Source organism: Pipistrellus hanaki (assembly GCF_964339955.1).
Source record: "Pipistrellus hanaki genome assembly, chromosome: 2".
NCBI lineage: Eukaryota > Metazoa > Chordata > Mammalia > Chiroptera > Vespertilionidae > Pipistrellus > Pipistrellus hanaki.
The window spans coordinates 98,099,885-98,117,171 of record NC_140504.1 but is presented as its reverse complement, the minus strand read 5'-3'; the positions used below and the strand labels follow the sequence as shown (position 1 = coordinate 98,117,171).

The 17,287-nt window shown below is 40.5% G+C and overlaps 1 pseudogene across 1 annotated transcript; it reads left to right on the top strand.

Annotated features, from left to right (window-relative positions):
* The first annotated feature begins 1,644 nt into the window (after positions 1-1,644).
* Positions 1,645-2,959, top strand: LOC311618261 (N-acetyllactosaminide beta-1,3-N-acetylglucosaminyltransferase 3-like; annotated as a pseudogene). The gene has a single exon. The product of its transcript is annotated as an N-acetyllactosaminide beta-1,3-N-acetylglucosaminyltransferase 3-like (transcript).
* Positions 2,960-17,287: the final 14,328 nt, after the last annotated feature.

Below are 17,287 nucleotides of genomic sequence, written 5' to 3'. Positions count from 1 at the left end.
AGATTTTAATTTAAACAAGAATCCACATTCCTTAAGCATGCAAACCCAAAGTTTACTTTAAGGTGACCAGATTTTAACATTGGTAAAGTGGGACACCATTGACCTGGGAGGGGGAAGAGGGGGGCTTGATTAAAAATGTGGTCTATATGTTAATAGCATGAAAAGATATAAGTCCTCCTGCTAATGCTAATTTCTTTTTTTTTTTGTTCCCATAATTTGTTTTCCGAAAAAATTCCTGTATTTTGGAGGAAGATGCAGCAGTATTTAAATATCTTTTACATTTCTGTGTCTCCAAGTGCTTTAAAATATCATTCTTCCAGCCGTGCAAAATAGAAAATTCACCATTACATTTCTCACATTTTACCATGTAATCACTTTTGTTTTTTTTAATAAAAGGAAATTCACTTCTTAGATCATCGTTGAAATTGCATCCTCTTTTCTTACTCATTATGTTAAAAATCTAAAAAAAAAATGTTTAAATTATATTATAAATTATTATATACATATTGCTAAAAAACACAGTAAGTACATAATTACATGAACATGTTTTATTGTTAGTTTATAAATTAAATTAATTTGATTGTTATAAAGTAACTATATTTTAAAAATTATTTAAATGTTAATCCTATATTTCTTTCTAAATAATAACAATACTAACTTGTATTATTTTTCCTCTGAATTTGCTATAACATAAGTCATAAGTGTCACTTTCAAGGCTGGCTCTAGACTTTTTGCCACCACTATAAAATATAAATAATATGAATACTGTCTACTAAATTCAAGAAAATTTATATATTTATGAAATAAATAAATTACCTAAATTATCTGAATAGCTGATTTGTAATGACATCATTTGTTTAACTAGCTTATTAGCATGCAGTATGATGTGTATTGTCTGAGAGACAGTTACAAAATGTTTTCACCATTGCCAATCCCAAAAAATGCTATTGTTCATTAAGTCCAAACAATGGTGGTTGAATTCTAACAATTGATCAACAATGCGAACTTTAATAAGCAGTTCTCGATAATCAGTTCTCAATTATTTGTTATTATTAAAGTTTAACATTATAAAATTAACAAAAATAATATAAAACTCATATCCTGGCTAAATAGTCACATGGCCACCGAAAACCGTATATTCCCTTCTCGGTCTCCCACCGTTCCCTAGATTGTCATTGTACATTCTTTCCAAAAATTGGGACTTTTTTAAAACGTCATGGGACACAAGACAAATTGTTAAAAATCGGGACTGTCCCGCCAAAATCAGGATGTCTGTTCACCTTAGTTTACTTTATAACCTAATTCTTTCCCAATAGCCTGGCTGAAAAAGACATTCCCACCCTACTCATAGATCAAAACTTCTGCAGCTGATCATGGGCTTTGTGTGAGGTGAATTTCCCTCACCTATACTGTGAATTCTTTCCCATCTTTTCAGTGTAACCATTCTCACCTTTTCAGTGAAATCTTTCTTTCTTCGCTCTAGGTGAAAGATCATCCCCTCCAGAAGTCCCACGTAGAAAGTGCCAGATGCGAGTGTACCCAGCATATCCCATGTGGTTCAGGGTTCAGGTTCCACATGCAAATGAAAGAGACTAGAAAATATTAATTTGGGCCCAGATGAAACTCTTCCTCTGGTCGGCAGCGGAGAGGAGCGGGGGGAGAGGAGCCCAGAGGACCGGGCTCGGAGGCTGGCCCCAGTCTGGGGGTGCTGGGGCCCGCAGGTGTCTCAGGAAAGAAAGGCGCTTGGCCCATCCAGGACCTTCTGTGAATGGTATTCTCCCCCAGGAGCCACCCTGTGGGTCCCCCTGGACAGACTCCAAACCTGGAGACCATGAGGAGGTGTTTCCGGTCCTTGTGGACAGAGACGGTCCTGCTCGCTCCTCTTCCTCCTCCTCAGTCTGCACACTGCGCCGCCCAGCCCCTGCGGGAGCCTGGCAGGGCCGCTGGGCACCCCTGGGCCCGGGACCTGGCGCCCTCCGCCCGCCCCGCGCCAGCCCCCGCCCGCGCCCTGCAGGGCCAACGCCTCGAAGGCCAAGCTCCCCGACTTCCCTGGGCAGCCGCTGCACATCCGGGACTTCCTGCTGCACCGGCACTGCCGCGACTTCCCGCTGCTGCAGGACCCGCCGCCGCCGCCGCCGGGCAAGTGTACGCCGCATGCCTTCCTGCTGCTGGTCATCAAGTCCTCGCCCAGCAACTACGAGCGCCGCGAGCTGGTGCGCCGCACGTGGGGCCGCGAGCGCGAGGTGCGGGGCGCCCTGCTGCGCCGCCTCTTCCTGGTGGGCACCGCCGCCGCCGAGCCCAGGGAGGCCCGCAAGGTCAACCAGCTGCGGGCCATGGAGTCCCGGGTCCACAGCGACATCCTGCAGTGGGGTTTCCACAACTCCTTCTTCAACCTCACGCTCAAGCAGGTGCTCTTCCTCCAGTGGCAGGAGACCCGGTGCACCAACGCCAGCTTCCTCCTCAACGGGGACAACGACGTCTTCGCACACACGGACAATATGGTCTCCTACCTGCAGGGCCACGACCCCCACCGCCACCTCTTCGCGGGGCAACTGATCCGGAACGTGGGGCCCATCTGGGTCTCCTAGAACAAGTACTACGTGCCCAAGGTGGTGACTCAGGAGGAGCGCTACCCGCCCTACTTCGGCGGAGGCGGCTTCCTGCAGTCCCGCTTCACGGCCGCAGCCCTGCGCAGCGCCACCCGCGCCCTGGACCTCTTCCCTATCGACGATGTCTTCCTGGGCATGTGCCTGCAGCACGCGGGCCTCCAGCCGCCTCCCACGACGGCATCCGCAAGGCCGGCATCTGGGCGCCCTCCAAGCGCCTGTCCTCCTTCGACCCCTGCTTCTACCGGGAGCTGCTGCTGGTGCACCGCTTTCTGCCCTACGAGATGCAGCTCATGTGGGACGCGCTGAGCCAGGCCAACCCCACCTGCGGCGGGCGCACGCAGGTCTACTGAGATGTCAGGGCCCAGTCCCCGGGCTCCCATCCCCACTCCGCAGAAGGGGGTCCCATTCTCTTCCCAGGAAGAGACAGACCTTTGTCCTCCCAGGCCGTAGGGAAGTGCCAGCGAGGGTTTGACCAGTGAATACAGTAGTTTTGTTTGTTTGCTTTATATATATAAATGTATATATATATATATATATATATATATATATATATATATATATATATACATTTTTATTTATTTTGGGGAGAAACAGAGAAAAGGAGAGGGAGAGAGAGAGAAAAAAACATTGATTAGCTGGTTCCTGTGTGCCCCCACTGGGGATTGAGCCCGAAACCCAGCGTGTGTCCTGACCAGGAATCAAACTGAACATGGGACAGTGCTCACCTCACTGAGCCACCCTGGCCAGGGCTGATGGGTGAAGAGGTTTGTGGCAAATTCCTACGCATCCTTCAAAACTCGCCCAGGACTGCTTAGACCAGCTTTATCCTCCTTCCTAGACTCTCACTGGAGGGACCATCTCTTTCCATGGCAGCTACTGGCAGAGGCACGTTGGCCAGGGTCCCAGCTGCTGCTGCTGCTGCTGCTTCCAGCCCCTTTGAGTCAAAATCCCACATCCCAGCCCCAACCTTGGTCATGGGCCGGCCCCTAAAGAGTGTCAGCCTCTCCTTGGTAGTGAGTCCGCAGTGGTTAATCATGGGTGAGTTGGGCCATGGTTCACTGCCAATTGGGAATTGATTTCCAAGGTCACGTGCAGCTGAAGGGAGAAGCATTTTCCAGCTTGGACCCTCAGATGGTGGGAGGGGTCAGAGCGGCCACGAATGGGACTGCCCCCTCCCTGCCTGTGGAATTAAGTGCTCTGGTGGCAGAAATACTGGCCAGAGGAGAAAGGCTGCTGCCCCAGGCCCCACACCTGAGATCCCCAAGAACTCCGGAAACAGTACTGGGACCAGAGGGGTCTTCCCTGGACCCAAGGCCACACAGACACTCACTGCAGTGCCCTGAGAAGGAGGAGGTTCAGATCCTGGAGTGGCCCTGAGCTCTTGGGATGCAGGACTGGCCCCCCCAACCCAGAGTGTCTTTCTGATTAGGGAGATCTAAGCGAACTGGTGAACCCCAATCCTGCTGGCCTTGACAAATGTCTGGGTCTTGGACCTCACAGGTGTTGGTTGGTGGCGGGCACCTCAGGCAGCAGAGCAGATTGGGGAGTGGGTCCTCAGGGAATAAAATGTTTGGCGAAGAAAAAAAAATATTAATTTGGAAATATTGGGGGCTAGGCAGGAGCCCAACTCAAGGGGAAGGACTGCACCCTGCTCAGCCTTGCTATCCCTTTTATTCAGATTGTGGGATACACCCATAGCCCTTAGGCAGGCAATTCCAATAATAGACAATCAGAGAGGATTTACATAAGACTAAAAGGTGGAAGTTCCTTCAGCTCTCTTTGTCTCAACTAGACAGTGGATTTTGGCTCTGAAAGGTTAACCAGCATACTGGGTTCCTAGTCCAAATTTCTGTGCTAGTGAAGGTAATGGGTGGCTTACAACAATACACTAATAATGAACTCACAGAAAAAGAAACTAAAAAAAAAAAAATCCTATTTACCATCACACCAAAATAACTAAGATACCTAGGAGTAAACTTAACTAATGACATAAGAGAACTACAAGACATTGAAAAAAGAGATAGAAGAAGACATGAATGAATGGAAGAATATACCATGTTCATGGATTTGTAGAATCAACATCATTAAAATGTACATACTACCCAAAAGCAATCTATAGACTCAATGCAATCCCCATTAAAATACCAATAACATATTTGAAAAAACTGGAACAAACTCTCCAATAATTCATCTGGAATAAAATTAAATAAAAAGACCCTGAATAGACACAGCAATCCTGATTGATGTCTAACTGCTCCCCTGCCAGTCTGTTTTACCCCAACTTACCTCCTTACTTACCCCTAACTGCCCTTCCCTACTGGCCATATTATGATGGCCATCTTGTGTCCACATGGGGGAAGGATTTTTGACCACATGGGGCAGTTATCTTGATCTTGTGTGTTGGAGTGATGGTCAATCTGCATATTACTCTTTTATTAGATAGGATGGTAATATACAAATCAATGACTGGTCTCTATGACACGCACTGACCACCAGGCCTCAGATGCTCAATTAAGAAGATGTCCCTGTTGTTCAGTGTGCTCCCACAGGAGGAGTGCCATTCAGCTACAAGCCAGGCTAATGGCTGGTGAGTGCCATGGCCCACCTCCACAGCAGTGCAAAGGATGTACGCTTATGACTTAGGCTCACTCCCAGTCAGTCAGACATTCATTCCCCTAGGGCTCCCAGTCTGTGAAAGGGCACATGCCAGGCGAAAGAAACCCTTTCTTTCCCAGTGCACAAATGTCATGTACCAGGCCTCTAGTGTTGAATACAGTGGTGAAAGTGGACATTCATTTCTTGTTCTTGCTCTTAGGGGAAATGGTTTTAGTTTTTGCACACTGATGATGATATTGTCTATCAGTTTGTAACATATGGCCTTTATTATATCCCCCTGTTTCAACTAGGCTGAGAATTTTTTTCAAAAAGGGTGTTGGATTTTATTTAATGCTTTTTCTGTGTCTATTGATATGATCATGTGGTTTTTGTCTTTCAATTTATTTATGTGATTTGCAAATATATATTTTTAATATATTTTATTGATTTTTTACAGAGAGGAAGGGAAAGAGATAGAGAGTTAGAAACATTGATGAGAGAGAATCATTGATCAGCTGCCTCTTGCACATCCCCCCAATCAAGGTACATGCCCTTGACCGGAATAGAACCTAGGACCTTTTAGTCTGCAGGCCGATGCTCTATCTATTGAGCCAAACTGGTTTCAGCTGATTTGCAAATATTTTATCAGCCTTACATCCCTGGAATAAATCCCACTTGGTTATAGTGTATGATCTTTTTAATATATTGCTGGATCTGATTTGCTAAAAGAATTTTTTTTATTTGCTAAAATTTTGTTGAGAGTTTTAGCATCTATATTCATCAGGAAAATTGGTCTGTAATTCTCTTTCTGTTTAGTTCCTTTATCTGGTTTTGGGATTAGGACAATGCTGGCCTCACAAAAAGAGCTTGGAAATATTCTTTCATCTTGAATTTTTTGCATAGTTTGAGGATAATTAGGTGTTAGTTCTTCTTTGAATGTTTGGTAAAACTCCCCTCTGAAGCCACTTGGACCAGAGCTTTTGTCTGCTGGGGGTTTATTATTATTATTATTATTACTGAATCTATTTAGTCAGTTGTTTTTGACCTATTCATGTTTTCTGATTCTTCCTAATTCAGTTTTGGAAGATTGTATTTTTCTAGCAATTTGTTCAATTTATCCTCATTGTCCAGCTTGTTGGCATATAGATACTCATAGTATTTTCTTACAATTGCTTTTATTTTTCTGATGTCAGTTTTTACTTCTCCACTTTTGTGTCTAATTTTATGTATTTTGGTACTCTTTGTTTCTTGATGAGTCTGGCTAATAGTTCATTAATTTTATTTTTATTTTTATTTTTCAAAGAACCATCTCTTGGTTTTATTGATTTTTGGTATTGATTTTTAGTCTCTACATCCTTTATTTCTGCTCTAATCTTTATTATTTCCTTCCTTCAATTACTCTGGTATTTCCTTCCCTCTACTTACTCTGGCCTAGTTCTTTAAGTTGTAGTGTTAAATAGTTTATATTAATTTTTCTTGCTCTTTGAGGTAGGCTTGTAGTGCTATTAGGACTGCTTTTGTTGTGTCCTAGATATTTTTATTTGTTGTGTCTTCATTTTCATTTGTTTCCAGAAAGTTTTTTATTTTGTTCTTGATCTCATTGGTAACCCATTCATTGTTTAATAACATCCTATTTACAATAGACTCCATGTGTTTTAATGTTTTCAGGTCTTTTACTGTAGTTGATTTCTAATTTTATTCCACTGTGATCTGAGAAGATGGTTGATATGATTTCAATGTTCTTGAACTTGTAAAGACTAGTTTTGTATTCTATTATGTTGTCAATCTTTGAGAAGAATGAATATTCTGCAGCTTTATGGTGAAATGTTCTATAAATGTCAATTAAATCTATCTGATCCAGCTGGGACCGGTTTGGCTCAATGGATAGAGCGTCAGCTTGGGGACTTAGGGGTCCCAGGTTCGATTCCGGTCAAGAGCATATACCTTGGTTGCGGGCAGATCCCCAGTAAGGGGTGTGCAAGAGGCAGCTGATTGATGACTCTCTCTCATCGATGTTTCTAACTCTCTATCTCTCTCCCTTCCTCTCTGTACAAAATCAATAAAATATATATTTTTTAAAAATCTATCTGATCCAGTGTATCCTTTAGAGTCACTGTTTCCTTGTTGACTTTTTGTCTCAAAATCTATTCAGGGAAGTCAGTGGGGTATTAGAGTTCCCTACTATGACTGTATTGCTGTCTATCTCTCCCTTAAAGTCCTTCAGAATATTATATATATATATATATATACAATATATATATATATATATATATATATATATATATATATATAGAGAGAGAGAGAGAGAGAGAGAGAGAGAGAGAAAGAAAGAAAGAAAGAAAGAAAGAAAGAAAGAAAGAAAGAAAGAAAGAAAGAAAGAAAGAAAGAAAGAGATTTTGGTGCTCCTTCATATATGTTGACCAGGGTTATATCCTCTTATTGTATTGATCCCTTGTGATGGCCTTCTTTTTGAAATCTATTTTGTCAGATATGAGTATTATTACCTCATCTTTTTTTTTCATTCCCATTTGTATGGGAAAATTTCTTCTATCTCTTTACTCTCACCCTGTGTGAATCTTTTGTTCTGAGGTAGGTATCTGGTACAAATGCTTATTTAATTATCATTTTAAATTTACATGAAAAAAATAATGCAGTGGATTGTCTTGAAGTTCAAGTAAAGACAACTATATTAGGTCAGGTCATACTTGCTGACTAAACCACTTTTACCACTTTCACTGTGTTGCAAATATAAAATCTTAAATTCTCATTTTAAAAACCTCCTTTGCTGGAAGTGAACTTATATTTTTAAAAATGATTAATTGAGCATAAATGAAAAACAGATGGTAAAATTTAATTTATATATATATATATATATATATATATATATATGATTTTAACAGTTGTATTTTCCTAATTTATTTTGCTAAAACAGACACACACAAACACCCAGCAGTTTACTTATTTTGAGGTCTAGATGGAATACTTTATGAAGCAGAAACCTGTGTATAACTTTTCTCTGTAACTACATCTTAACCCTGTGTTTAGGGTTATCAAAGAATCAGTGTTTACTATAGGTGGGAGTTTGTTTCTACAGTGGAGAGGTTCAGGGTATTTTCCTTGAATCATATTTATTACTGTTGCTTTTGTAAAACAGGCTGTGTTCTCTGGAAGTTTTGCTAGAAAACAGGTTCACTGAAGGAGTGTCAAATAATCTCAGTATTTTTGCCACAATCTTCCATTGTGAATTCCAGATTCACTTGGTGCATTTAGGGACATATCAAAGACTGAGGGTCATGTAGGAGATGAAGCGAAAGGTGTTTACAGTAACTCTTCTTTCTTCTGACCTTAAAAAATACTGTTAATATTTTACTCAATGGAGATTAAAGCTGAATTTAAAAGCCATAAAAAGCTTTAAAAATATTAGAGGAAATGGATATAACTCAGACTGACAGTTATGTTTTATGCACATTGTCTCACAAGGTTAAGAATATATTTTTTAAAAGTTTATATCATTATAAAACATTTATTAAATTGAATTTGTATGATGTTATTTTCAGAGATGTGTGATTCATAGTCCAAAAGTGTTCTTTCACACCGTAGTTTGCATGCTAATTTCAGGTTCTATACCAGTAATGAATTATATTCAATTGTTAATGTGATACAGGTTAGCATAACAGGAGTAACACCTTTATCATAACTTTCTTTTCCCCAGTACTAAAAAAGAATTGTTTCAACCCATAGCATTTGTACCTGACCTCTTCATTTACAAGCTGTGTGACTTTTGTAAGTAACTGCTTTCTTTTCTCTCTTCCTTTAATAAGAACCAAATCAGCTTTAGAAATTCACATTTAAATTCTCTTATCTTATTTTCATCAAATATTTTTTGTTATTTGTAATAAATATTAAGTATCATTTCCATTTGAAATAGTGATTAAATAGCAGGAGTCTTGCATAAGTTTGACTTCTCCATCATGTCTGGTCATGAAGTTGGCCCAAATTAGATTGCATTGGGTGACTTTTGGGTGTTTGCGGTAGCTCTTGTATGTAATTTCTATTTCAAATAGTGAATAAAATCACAAGAATTTTGCTCAAGACTTTTCTTTCATACCATGTACCATAATGTTGATAAAAATTTGATTAAAATAGTCCAATAAGCAGATGTGGGTTTCTTGGATTTTTGGAGGCAATTTTAACTTTCCCACTACTGCCTTATGATCACCAGCATGCTCTTTCTCTCATTCTCAACCCCCACCCCACCCCATCCCCACCTTGTAAACAGCAAAGTTAATAAATGCAGTACATGTTTATGCTGGTTATGAAGATACCAAACAAAAGATGGAAATTATTCTAACACTACTTTACTGGTGGGAATCACTCAGACCACACATGGATGATGGTTCTACAGCAGCCGTGTGGCAATCATGTGGATACTGAGCATGTAGATCTTCAAAGGTTGCCTGCTCTTGAAGATAAGTTTGTTTCTTTCAATGCCTGGAAGTTAAGGCAATAATTCCCCCATCATGCTGGTATCATATTATGTCCCATCCTATAAGTCAAGAGGTAATATGCAAATTGACCATAACTCCCTCACAAGATGGCTGCCTATGACCAGGCTGGCAGGGTGGTTAGTGAGGGATGACCAAACGACTAAACATGCAGGTTGCGTGGGGTGACCAGGCCGACAGGGGGGCTATGAGGGGCAACCAGGCCAGAAAAGGGGGGCAATTGGGAAGACCAGGCTGGCAGGGAGGAAGTTGGGGGTGACCAGGATGGCAGGAGGGGCAGTTGGGGTGACCAGGCCAGCAGGGGAGACAGTTAGGTGCAACCAGGCAGGCAGACAGATGAGCAATTAGGAGCCAGCAGTCCAGGATTGTGAGAGGGTGCAGGCTGGGCTGAGGGGACACCCCCCCCCCCACTCCATGCATGAATTTTGTGCACCTGGTTTCTAGTATACTTATAATTTAGTCCTTCTCCAAACATAGAAGAGATGCAGAAATTGGTTCATAAAAAATACATGTATCCTCTTTATAGTAATACCATTTAAAAAATAAAACTTATTAATAAAATAACTGCTGAATAAGTTGTTAATAAAAAAGGTATTAAGAAATAAAAAACACAGATACCATAATATTTTTTTCTTTAGATTCCCATCTGAGAAAACAAATTTATTAAGTAATTGTTCTTCTTTGGTTCTTCAGGATTTTCACTCTGGCTGATCAAAGGACTCTCAACAATGATATCATTAGCCTGGCCAGCATGGCTCGGTGGTTGAGCATAAACCTATGAACTAGGAGATCATGGTTCTATTCTGAGTCAGGGCTCATGCCTAGGTTGTGCTCAATCCCCAGTGTGGGGCATGCAACAGGCAGCCAATCAATGATTCTCTCTCATCATTGGTTTGGTGTTGATATCTCTCTCTTCCTCTCCTTTCCCCTCTAAAATCAATAAAACATATTTAAAAAACAAAACACCACCCCCCCCCAAATATAATATCATTCAAAATCCACACTGACTTCCATTTTGTGCTACCGTGTTTTCCCGAAAGTAAGACCTAGTGCATGGAAAGATAAGACATGCCCTGAAAATAAGACCTATTGCAACTTAGGGAGAAAAATATTAATATAAGACACTGTCTTATTTTCGGGGAAACAGGGTATACTGTCTGTGGTGTGGCAGTTAATGTGTATTTTCCTTGGATTAGGGCTGAGACTGCTTGCTGGTACCAAACTGCAATCACTAAAGAAGAGGATTGTGCTAGTGCCACTTAGCATCTCTACAGTCAACATATACTGCTCAGTTAGAAAAGATATCTGATCCTCTCAGCTCCTTTGACTCAACAGTTCAAGACAATTAATAGCCATGAAGAACTGGACTTAAACTGACTGTGCAAAAGTGTTAAGACACTCACATGTCATTCATACCATCTTCTGAACTATTTCTCTTTCCACACCTCATTCTCCCAAAGAAGTGACTTTCCAACATGTACTTACCTTATTAAAGTGAATTCAAAATTTTTCAATTAACATGAGTCCACTGTAATCACTCTTCTACATTCCTGACTCAGTTCATATTGAAAATTTTTCTTTATGGAATTAGAAAATTCTAGAGTGACAAGGAAATTTTGCTTTGAAAAGATTTCAAGCTTTTAAATAATTATTTAAATATTTTCTTAACAACTCAGTTTTAAGCTATTAAGAATACACACACACATACACAAACACAGAGACACACACATACACACACACACACACATTAGTCTACAAACAGTAAACTGCAATTTAATTTGAGAATTAAAAGTCTTCTTTCAAATGAAGTCTTTTAAATGTATTTATGAAATACAAAACAATGAGTGCATGTTTAATGTAAAATGGTCAATTTATAAATATTAAAGTAAAAATAATAATTCTTTACACTCTCTCTCAATCTCACTCTTTTTCCCACAGAAAAGTAGTATCAACAACTTGGTAAGTATCCCACAGGTCTTTTCCATGCACATATACACAAGCATATAGCTCTTCAAATATGCATGTTTTTCTATGTGTTGAAGATCTCTCCATGTCACCATATACAGATTTATATTATTTTTTTTTTATTCAAGAACCAAAAAAGTCCTTGAGATCAATAAGAATAGCTATTTGGGAATCATTAATTTAGGCAGAAGTTAAAGCATTATTCACAATTAACATCACTATGTCATTATCTTCACCAATAGAAGCTATTTTACTAATTTTCTTTAATCTCTGGTCCTTCTATTATAGAGAAAGGGAAAATAGCAATATTAAAATGTTTCCTCTAATTCCCTTTTAATGTCCACGAATTTTGTGCACTAGGCCACTAGTCATAATAATAAAAGGCCAGAGGTGTCACAACTGAAACGACCAAAGGACCAGTCACTAGGAGCACCTCTCAGTCCCTCCCCCTGGCCCATAAGCTCCGATTGCTGAATGGCCAATGGAGAACCATGGGGAACTGGGTTGGGTGACAGTGGAGTGTGACTGGGGACTGATGAGTGGGCACAAGGAAGACTTCTTGGTTTCCCACCCAGCCATCAGGCTCCAATTGATCCTCAGTTTCTTCTGAAAGGAGCATGGTGCTTCCATTGCACAGCCTCCCGGGACATGGACTCACCATTGTTAGAGGCTCCGGAGTGGAAACATCAAAAGGACTTCAGCGCCTGTTGCAACCCTCAGCCTTCACTGCTGGGAGATGGACAGAAAGCATCAGCTTTAAAGCACAAATACCCTCCTCGTGAAAAAATGCCACCTCCCTGCTCTACACCAGCTCCGTGTCTGCAAGAAACGGCACATGCTCCTCCCTGCAGGGTAGGCAGGCCAGAGCCTGAGTTGAGCTGTTCTGCTATTGGGGGGGGGGGGGGGGGGCAAGCCAGGCAACTGGGCCAGTGCAGAAATGGAGGGATGGAGGAAGGGAAGGAGGGAGGGGCAGGATCAGGGGGCAGCCCTGGTTTCCTGCAGCTTCTCCTACAAGCATAGCCCTTCCTGGTGTTATGATAGAAAGAGTTGTATTTTTCTAACTCTATCCAGGTATAGGAAACCAGTGTCTGTTAACTTCCAATCTTACTTTCCCAGCTGCCAGTTAATCCCTCTGGATGCATCATATCCAACCTTCAAAAAATCTGGTAGGGAGTGTCACTGACCTCACAGGGACAGCACCTGGGACTCTGAATATGACAGAAGGAGGGAGGGGGCTGGGTGAAAGGAAGTGCATGGAAAGGCCTGGGAGTAGGAACAAGAGGGTGATATGTGGAAGGTGGGCCCCACCAGGTGATGACAAGGGGCAAGCCTGCAGGAAGTGGCAAAGTGCCCCCCCCCACCTCTGCCGAGGTGCACATATGTCTGTCCGGGAATCTGTGGCTGATGGAGAAGGAAGCTATGGCTCTATGTGGATGAGTTGCCAATGAGAGTCTCCCTGCAGCCACAGTACAGTATTCTCAACATGGCTTGAGTGCAGGATCATGAAAGAAAAAGCATCTTATTCCCAACTTATTCACAGACTTCTGGTATCTATATTCCCAATGTGTCCACAAGTATTGGGTCGGCAACTAAGTAATTGCGGATTTTTAAAAGAAAATCAAAGACAATTTTTTCATGGAACTAAATAACTTTATTCTGTAATGTATTGCCCATTTTGATCAATGACCTTTTGCCATCTTTCAGGCAGCATCATAATCCCACGTTCAAAAAACTTCTGGTTTTTATTAGCAAAAAACTGAATCAGGTACGATTTGACATCATCATCATTATTGAAATTTTTACCATTCAAGGAGTTTTGTAAAGATCGAAACAAAAAGTAATCAGATGGTGCAAGGTCAGGACTATATGGTGGATGTGGCAAAACATCCCAACCAAGCTCCATTAATTTTTGCTCCATTAATACATTTGGAAAAAGAAGAAAAAAAGATTTGTATGTGATATTACTGCATATTTAGAAAACCCAAGTGATCACAACCAGAGCACTTTTAACACCTAAGAGCCAAATACACTGATGAACAAAAACAGACCCAGAGACACAGATGCATGGACAGACTGTGAAACCTCAGAGGGAAGGTGGGGGCGTAGGTGGGTGGGAAGAGATCAGCTAATGACCTTGTGTGCACATATGCATCACCCCTGGACATAGACAATGGGGTGGTGAGGATCTGGGGGAGTTAGTAGGCTAGAAAATGTTAAAGGGGGGAAAGAAGACCTATGTAAACCATTCAAAAATATTTCATAAAAAGAGTAAAAAATAAAATAAAATAAAGTAAAATAAAAGGAAGTAAAAGCCAGTAATAAGTGCTCTGGCCTGGTGGCTCCATTGATTGGAGCTTCATCCTGTACATTGAAAGGTTGTGGGTTTGAACCCATGTCAACTTATGTGGGAGGCCTCTGAGCAAGTGTTGCCTGGAGGAGGGAGGCTCCTCAGACCTAAACACAGTCCAGGCCTCACCCATGATCCAAGGCCCATCCTCTGCTGAATAAGTCCAGACCTCCCAGCTTCCTGTCAAGTCTCTGAGTCATAGGGCTACTACCCCATGTTCCCCAGAGTGCACTGCTCAGTAACCATCTATACTAATAAAAGGATAATATGCTAATTAGACCAGATGTCCCTCCAGACAAAGCCACAGTGGCAGGGGCTGAGGCAGAGGTAGTTAGAAGAATCAGTCCAGCAGGGGAGAGCAGTTAGGGGCGACGGGGCTGGCAGCAGAAAGTGGTTAGGGGTGATCAGGCAGGCAGGCAGGTGAGCGGTTAGGAGCCAGCAGCCCCTGATTGTGTTTGACTGCTGGTTTAGGCCTGATCCCACTCAGGCCTAAACCAGTAGTCAGACATCCTCTGAGGGTTCCTGGATTGAAGAGGGTGCAGCTGGGCTGAGGGACCTCCCCCCTCTGTCGTCACTCCCTCCCGCCCCCTCGCCCCCCCCCCCCGCCACTCCTGTGCATGAATTGCCTCTTTTGTAAATTAAACCAGATGGGTTGTTTTTTTATAGTGAAAATTTCTGTCCTGGAGTCTTCCTCAGGGAGGGGAGGAGGGCATGGGTGTTGATTATAACATACATCTATGTAGGGTATAAAATCAGCTACTGAGAGAAAGTTAAGGGGAACTGTGCCTGCAGCCTCCAATCTTAGCATATCTATAAACTTCTCTACAAATGGATGATGCAAGGATGGAGGAATTTCCAGGAGTCTTATTGGTATCTTTACTCTATGACTTTTATAAATTTAAGGCTGGAGAATGACTGGGACTTGATATTGACCACATTAATTTCCAAAATTGATTGAAGAGTTGTAAAAATTTGTTCAGAATTCTTGATACAAATTACAAGAGGAATGGATTAGATACCAGGCATTACATTTTGAAAGGAGCCACATAAGCTTTTTATATATACCCAAAATGTTAATAATATTGCTTTTGGTAACCCCTATAGAAATGGATATATACTATGCGGTGGTTGTGAAAGGGTAGGAGATGAGGGGGAAGAGGGGGGAAGGAGGCCTAATATATGGTGATGGACGATTATTTGACTTTAGCTGATTGTCAGACAGTTCAGAACTTGTATCATAGAAATGCACACTTGAAATCTATATGGTCTTATTAAACAATGTCACCCAATAAATTTAATAAATATATTTAATCAGATAGATTTTTTAGAGAAGTAAACCAGATATGATTTTAAATAGTTAAGAATAACAAAATCCTCTGGCTAGAGTAGACTTACTTTTGGTTAGTCTTGATAAACATGACAAAATGCCACATGACGTACAAACAGAAGAGTTTTGAGATTTAAAATTAGCAATGAAGATTATAAATAACACTAAACTCAGCTTTTGATTTATATGGTTTTCAGTCAGAAGATAGTAAAGACATAAGCCATTCCATTTTGAGGTAGAGGTGTTTCCCAGTGATTTTTTCTACTTTAATATAAGCTATCTGATATATATTTTTGGATGTGTGAGAAGTGAAATATATAACAATCAATTTTTGTAGTCATTGTTTCTTTCTCATGGAAAGACCCAGATTGCATCCAGTGAAATCTTCTTAGCCAAAATTTGTTCAGATTTTGGTGAAAACGACTTTCCCAGAGTGGAGCTAGAACTCAAATTACAGTAATTTTTCAGAATTTGATCCTATAAGACACATAAAATAATTTCTGGTATTACAATTTATTTCCACATTTTCTTTGCTAACTATAAATCATTTAAATTTTCAAAGTATAAATAGTATTCTGCCTATAAATAATTGGATGGCCACATAGCTGGGTCTTATATTTTTAAGACCATTATGAAATGGCTCTAGAAGAAACCAATTTTCTGGAGTTTTATTCTGGGTAACTGGATTGATATTCCCTGGAAGAACAAATAATCTTATTTATATAAAACAACAATACATACATTATGTAAACCAAGCTAATGTAATGTAAGTAGTCAAATATCTTCTGCTCGTTTTCAGTGGCATTCAACATTGCAGACCCATCCTTTCCTTAAAGCACAAACTTTTCACTCTGAATTTGGAGAATTTCTGTTTATACAATTTGTTTTGAAACCCAAAAACAAATACACAAGTAATATCCATCAGATTTAAAATTTGATGACACTGGCAGTGTTCTCATTAAAAAGACCAGTTTTTGTTTGTTTGCTTATTTCTCCCTTTGCTCGTTGATTGTCATTTAACTTGCTTCCATTCTTCTGGCTATTATGAATCATGTTTCCATGAACATTGGATTGTGATGATGGTTATTCATCTCTGTAAATTGACTAAAAATCATTTTTGATAGTACACTTAAAAATGAAGACATTTGGTAATATCTCAAAGTCATTGTTAAGAATAGTTTTAAAAATGGCTAGATTACATAGCTCTAATTGATTATTTGCAAGATGTCAAGAAAGCTTTCTTGCTGCAGAATATCTTGTTCACTTTTGTTTATCAATATCTGGCATTTCACCATCAGAAAGTCATTTAGATTATAAATTTGACCATAATTCAAATGTTATGGAAAGATAATACATGAAGGTTATGGGAGGCACAAATCAGTGATCTGTGAATAAATTAAAAATGCATAAATGGTTAGAGTCCAAAGAATAACTTCACAAGATGCTGATAACAACAGAACATGAAAGGGGTGTAATGAAGGTTCACAGCAGGGGAACTTCTCAGGAAGATTGGATACCACAGAAGAGGGCAACAGAAAGACACTAGAAGTCCTAGAAGGGTGTATCACCACGTAGAGAAACATTCAAAAATCCTGGTGAGAGGTTGCTCTCCTTCTTGAACATTGCCCTATTTTATAATTTAACTTAAACTTTCCCTGGATATTAAAATCAAAGTGCTTACAAGTATAGACCTTTACAAAAGAAATGGAGCCTCAGAGTAAAACAGTGTGTTCTGCCAGCCTACTTGTGAAGGTCAGACTCAAAGAACTAAGGAGATGCAAACTGATTCATGTATCATAGTGGATAAATTTAGCTATTGGATAATCTTAGAAAAGGGGTACAGAATGTCTCCATGAAAAATAATATCTTGGTACGTCTTTAGGTTTCATGCTGCTTGTTTGAAGTTATAAGGTTTTCTATTGATTGAAATTGGGACAAA